A 6,901-nucleotide genomic window follows, 5' to 3' on the forward strand; every position below is an offset into this window, starting at 1 on the left:
TCAGATTTTTGACAGAAAAGCGCTTTTATTGTTAAGCACTTATAATCTCAATGAATAATGGTGAAATGTTGAGGGTGCATGTGAGTTTGAGCAAAGTCAACTGGCTTGGATTGGATTGTGGGTGTCTATTATGTTGTATTGTAAAAAGAACATAAGAATTTAGTCATTATAACAAAAAACTAAAACAGTAAACAGAGAAATAAATCCAATTTTTTTATCTAAAATCACAGTGCATGATGCTATGAATAAAGGTAAAACATTTTTTGTTTTGTATCAATTGTAAGTAGTTCGGCAGTAAATACCCTGCTGTTATAACAAATTGTTTTAAAAAACTTAAATTATGCTTACCTGATAATTTTATTTTCTTCTGACGGGGAGAGTCCACAGCTGCATTCATTAATTATGGGAATTCAGAACCTGGCCACCAGGAGGGGGCAAAGACACCCCAGTAAGGCAATAGTTAGAGACCGTTTAGAATCACTAGATTCCACCAAGCATGAAGCCCCCGAGGAGGCAAGTCCCGCAGGCTCCAAGCCGCACAATTTCCACATACCCCCAGAAGAGAAGAGGAAGAAGAAAAAGAAAGACTCAACAAGAGATCCAAAGACCAACAACTAGGGTAAAAAGAACCCCAGCAGAACTCTAAGCACAAACCAAGGTTGCAACAGGACAAAAACGTATAGAGAATGAACTCTAACGACCAAACAGAAAGAAGGGATAAAAAAAACCCTTCCCCTATCTGAATGGAAATCCAAGGGACCATGTAATGTCCCAACCCTGAAGACCTAGAGGGACAAGGCAGATCCCATCCCTCACACAGAAAGGCCCATTTATCAAGCTCCGTATGGAGCTTGAGGGCCTGTGTTTCTGGCGAGTCTTCAGACTTGCCAGAAACACAAGTTATGGAGCAGCGGTCTAAAGACTGCTGCTCCATAACCCTGTCTGCCTGCTCTGATGAGGCGGACAGGAATCGCCGGAATTCAAGCAGATCGAGTACGATCGGGTTGATTGACACCCCCTGCTAGCGGCCGATTGGCCACGAGTCTGCAGGGGGCGGCATTGCACCAGCTACAGCTACAAATGAAGCCACCGGCTTCAATTCTGCGACAGAACTCTAGTAGACACCAGCCGCTAACACTAGCCCACCAAACTAGGAACTGCACCAGGACTCGATTTAAGGAAATCATTAAATATAAATTGGAACAAAGTATTCTCTAATAAAAATACAGAGGATAAATGGATAACATTTAAAACTGTGTTAAATAAATATACATATCAACACATACCATATCGTTATAAAAATAAAAAATCCAAGCCAATGTGGCTGAATATAAATGTGTTAAGAGAAATTAGGAAAAAACGTAGGGCATTTAAATTATTCAAAGAAAATAGTACAGACTCAAAATTCCATATTTATAAGGAATGTAACAAAGCATGCAAAAAAGCAATCAAATTAGCCAAAATTGAAAATAAAAAATTAATTGCAAAGGATTCTAAATCTAACCCTAAAAGGTTCTTTAAGTAAATAAATAGCAAAAAATCTAAGAAAGACAATATAGGTAAGTTAAAATGCGGGGAGGGTAGCATGATTAACAGTGACAGGGAGAAGACTGAGATACTAAACCAGTTTTTTTCTTCAGTATACACAAGAGAGGAACCATTGGATGATACTTTGGAACAAAATAGAACATGCCAGCCCATTCCATTAATTGGTTTATGTATAGAGGATATCAGGAACAAATTGGATAATATTAAGGTAAATAAAACTCCAGGCCCAGATGGAATACACCCAAGGGTGTTAAGGGAACTTAGCACTGTTATAGACAAACCTCTACTCTTAATTTTTCAAGACTCATTATCCTCAGGCATGGTACCCAAGGATTGGCGTAAAGCTGATTTGGTGCCACTCTTCAAAAAGGGAAGTAGGGATGATCCAGGAATCTATAGACCAGTTAGTCTGACATCAATAGTGGGGAAGATATTTGAAGGGATTATAAAGGATTATATTGATGAGGATATTCGTGTAAACAAGATTATGAGTTCTAATCAACATGGTTTTAGGAGAAATAGATCATGTCAAACTAATCTAATTAGATTCTATGAGGAAGTGAGTAAAAATATAGATAAAGGGGAATCAGTTGATGTGATATACTTAGATTTTGCAAAGGCGTTTGATACAGTGCCACATGAGAGATTAATGCACAAAATTAGAGGATTGGAAATAGCTGAAAATGTTAGTTTGTGGATAAATAACTGGATAAAAGATAGGGAGCAACGAGTAGTAGTAAATGGATCATACTCAGATTGGACAAAGGTAATCAGTGGAGTACCCCAGGGATCAGTGCTAGGCCCTATTCTTTTTAATATTTTTATAAATGACTTAGAGCTAGGATTAAATAGCGACATCTCTATTTTTGCAGATGATACTAAGTTATGTAAGGTCATTAGGTCAGAGCAGGATGAACTTTGGTTACAAAGGGACCTGCAAAAATTAGAAGTATGGGCAGGTAAATGGAAAATGAGATTTAATACGGGAAAATGCAAGGTTCTACATTTTGGAAGTAAAAATAAGCAGGTAACATATTATTTAAATGGGACAAGACTTAGCCAAACACAGGAGGAAAGGGATTTGGGAGTAGTAATAGATAAGCTAAAGATGGGTGCACAATGCAGGGCAGCAGCTTCAAAGGCTTATAAGATACTAGCATGTATTAAAAGAGGCATTGACTCAAGGGAGGAAAGCATAATTCTGTCACTATATAAAGCCCTGGTAAGACCTCACCTTGAGTATGGAGTGCAGTTCTGGGGACCGATCGCAAAAAAGGATATTGCAGAACTAGAAAAAGTTCAGAGAAGGGCCACAAAGCTTTTTTTTTTCCCCTTAAGTAGACTAGGATTTATGATTTGTAGTCCTCAGTGGAGGTATGTTCCTTGGTTGTAGAGGTGGAGTAGGAGCTGTGTCACCTTTAGAATTGCTGATGTTATGGGAGCTGTGTCTCCATCAAAATATTTTCTGTGATATTTATGCTTGATTTTTTCATTTTTCGAGCTAGTTGTAGGTTTGAAAAATTTGTTGTGTATCCTTTAAATTGCTGATGTCATAGGAGCTGCGTCTCCATCAAATATTTTTTTTTATCATGTTCACGTTGAATTTTTATTCTTTTTGTTGTATGTTGAAAAAAATCTGATAAATAAAAGATTTAAAAAAAAAAAAAAAAAAAGCAGGCAACGTATTATTTAAATGGGACAAGACTTAGCCAAACACAGTAGGAAAGGGATTTGGGTGTAGTAATAGATAACAAGCTAAAGATGTGTGTACAATGCAGGGCAGCAGCTTCAAAGGCTAATAAGATACTAGCATGTATTAAAAGAGGCATTGACTCAAGGGAGGAAAGCATAATTCTTTCACTATATAAAGCCCTGGTAAGACCTCACCTTGAGTATGGAGTGCAGTTCTGGGGACCAATCGCAAAAAAAGATATTGCAGAACTAGAAAAAGTCCAGAGAAGGGCCACAAAGCTAATAAGGGGATTGGAGAATTTACAAAAGACAGATAAAAATGATGATATTGCGCTTAACTACCTGTGCCTGTATTGATTTGAATTATATATAAATTCCTAATAATGCTGTCACCTTTTAATTTAATACATCAATACACGCTATTAGCGCTTTTAACTAATACAGAAAAAGTAAATAAATAAATATTTCAAAACCTGGCAATTATTCGAAACAAGCTAATTTTATAACAGTAAATACAATGCTACACATTTAAAACAGAGGTCCGCTAGTATGCTGATATATCCCAATACTAACGCCCCTGAAAAAAATATATATCACACTTCACTTTAAGGTGGTAAAAGATGGTAGTCCGTTGGGGTAACAGATTTTCAAAATACCCTTGAAATTTAGCAACAGTACCTTTTAAATGTGTCCACTATGTATTTTATCAATTTGTTTGCAGGTGTAAGCTGAAAACCACTTTTCCCCGCGTGCAGGGCTGGTTTCTCCCGGTGCAGCTTCGGATTAGTCAAAAAAAGGATACTGCTCCACTGCTCCTGGTCTTTCTGTGTGGACGGTCATTGCGGTATTGCAGAAGGGCAGTCTGGACGCCTTGTATTTACCGGGACCGGCAAATAGGAACTGTTTGACATCTTTGTTCCAGCGCACACAAAGACAGTTTAAATCTACAGGCTCATTTTTGTTTTTAATCCAGTAAGTGCAACATTGTTAGTTGCGTGTGTTTTATACTAATAAATCTTCACTTGAATCGTGCCCTGGTGCGCTTCTGTTTCTTTTTCTTTTACTTGGATTGGAGAATTTAACCTATGAGGAGAGGCTAGCCAAACTGGGTCTGTTTTCTTTAGAAAAAGGCGCTTAAGAGGTGAGATGATTACTTTATATAAATATATTCAAAGCCCATATACAGAGATGGCAGAAGCTCTGTTTATTCCAAGAAAATTGTTTGTGACCAGAGGTTGGAGGAAAGGAGATTTAATCTCCTGCAACGGAAACGTTTTTTTCACTGTAAGAGCAATAAAAGTGTGGAACTCATTACCAAAGAAGGTAGTGAATGCCAATACCCTAGATACATTTAAAAATTATTTGGATACATTTCTGTCTATAAACAAAATTAATGGATATGATTGCTAGTATTAAATGGATCACTTTTTTGTGGGATTATTTAAGTTTAACTGGAGCTTTTTGTATATATTTTAGATTTGCATAGGTTGAACTTGATGTTACTATGTTACTCCGAAAGAGGGAACCTTCCGAAGAAGTGCAGGAACCAACTCCCTCCCAGGCAAAAACAGAAAAGCAGGAGAGCATCCAAAACCAGCAGAGAGAGGCTCGCTGCTGAGGAAGGAAACACCACTAAACGTCCCACCTAAAGAGAGATCACAAGATCTATGTAAGAGAAGCGGTCAAGGCTCCACGGAGCAGTCAGACCGCTGACCCCCTCTTCAAGGCAACGGACCGAGCACCAAAGTGACTGGCAATGTCCGAAGGCAGGGAAATGAACAATTCCCCGAACCACCCAGATCCTCAAAAAGGAAGAAAAGGGGGGAACTAAATGGTACCAAGGGGCAGAACAAACCCCAACCATATGCTAACTAGACTGGCAAGCTAACCAACTAAGCTATGACAAAACATAGGACGAGCTTGGGTTCGAGAACCCAGACCTAGTTCCCTTCCCTACTAAGAGGGGACACTCCCAGGCAAATGGGAGACTACATTGAAAACAACATTGATGGCACAATACCAGGATCCAACTCTTCATGACATACTGCACGCAAGGCAGGGGGAACCCCACTGAACAGAGGAAGACCACTGGGGCAGTAGGCGGATACTGTGATATGCCCCAATCCCCCTAAGAGGAGGGGAATGCAAAATACAACCGCTTACCCGCCCACAGGCATGGAGAGTGTGGCAACAGACAGACAGCAAAGTCAATACTGACTGTAGAGGAACCATCTGGCTGCAACAGCCGGTCCAGTAGAAAAACAACCAGCCTTCGAGCACACAGTTAAAGTGCAAATAGCTGTAACAGATCTCAACCGCAATCTCCCGCTTGCTAGGAAAGCTAAACGAACCCTCAGGCTATTTTCAAGTCATAAGCTAGTAACCGCTGAGGAACCATAGGGATACCTCAAACGGAGAAACCTGTACCCTAGGAGATGCAATCACAGCCACATCCAAAGGTCCTTGGACACTGGACGTTCACTTAGCATCCCAGAGACAGAGAGCATAACTCCTAAAGACTCGAGGGACAACACCCCAAGTCCAACTGCTAAGGAGCTGACAAGAAATAGCGCACCTCTGCAACAGAGTCTACAATAAAGTCTCCAAACAATCCTTCAGGATCATCCCGGCAACCTCCACAGTTCAAAGAATGAACGATGAACGAGTATCACCATCCCAGGGAACGACAGACCCAACCGAAAAGTGGTAAAAAAATGGTAGCTCCAGGAAAAACGGAGACAAACGCATTCTCCAGAGCCCCCAAAAACATGGGAGCAGACGAGAAACAGTAGGAGGAAGAACAAGGCCATAAATGCCCAAACTTCCAGAACAGATGACCCAACCACCAGCCCCAGAAGGGGAAAAAGGAAGCCGCGACCCCTTAAGGAAGAGGTACCAACGTCAAAGCCTCACAAAAAGGCAGGCAAAAAAGAATACCATAGAGGAGATAAAAACTGCCCAACCTGGTACCTCAGATGTCTAAGGAGTCATCTAAACCTCCAGTCCAATTGGGAATGGAGAACTCTAGGTCCGAGGTCAAAGAACCTCCGGAACCTTCAGAGTAAGCCTTAGTAGGATCCGCTTCTGGAACCCCGCCAACAATTGTGAACAGGACAATGAGGACTGTGTACAAACCCTCTGATGCCCCACCCAAAAGAAGAAAACGAGAACCAGCCTGACGTCTAGGAACGAAAGGCCTCCTCCTCTACCATGTCTTAACCCTGGAGCCTCATAAAAATATTGAAAACTCATGGTTGTTCCTCTCCACGGAAATCTTTAGACAAAGGGGAAAGATTTATTCGATCTGAAGAGAAACCAGAGCATAACGAACTCCTTATCCGAGTGAGCAACTCTCCACCCAACCAGGTCAGCCAGTTACACCGGTACCACGTGGATGATATAGACCTTAAGGAACAGAAACCAGCGCCTGAACAGGACCAGCCTGCTACATAGGGCACTCCAGAATTGACCAAGGCCACATAAAAATCGAAACCCCAGTGGGGATCGACAAAGGATCTATATAACGATGTACTAATACCTTAACATGCAACTTCTGCGGAAGTGCCCAAGCAACCACAAAATCGCTAGTATCAAATTCCAGAGAAGAAATGTTTACCAACGGGAAAATTATAACAGACATGAACTTCATAAAAGTAAATAA

The 6,901-nt window shown here is 40.6% G+C and overlaps 1 protein-coding gene and 1 pseudogene across 2 annotated transcripts in view; both read right to left on the reverse strand.

The window, feature by feature from the left end:
* FCHSD1 (FCH and double SH3 domains 1) overlaps nucleotides 1-6,901 on the reverse strand; it is a 374,706-nt gene that overhangs the window by 17,543 nt on the left and 350,262 nt on the right. The gene's annotated exons all lie outside the window — the stretch shown is intronic.
* LOC128665315 (uncharacterized) lies at nucleotides 6,458-6,564 on the reverse strand (annotated as a pseudogene).

This window comes from Bombina bombina, chromosome 6 (genome assembly GCF_027579735.1).
Source record: "Bombina bombina isolate aBomBom1 chromosome 6, aBomBom1.pri, whole genome shotgun sequence".
Classification (NCBI taxonomy): Eukaryota; Metazoa; Chordata; class Amphibia; order Anura; family Bombinatoridae; genus Bombina; species Bombina bombina.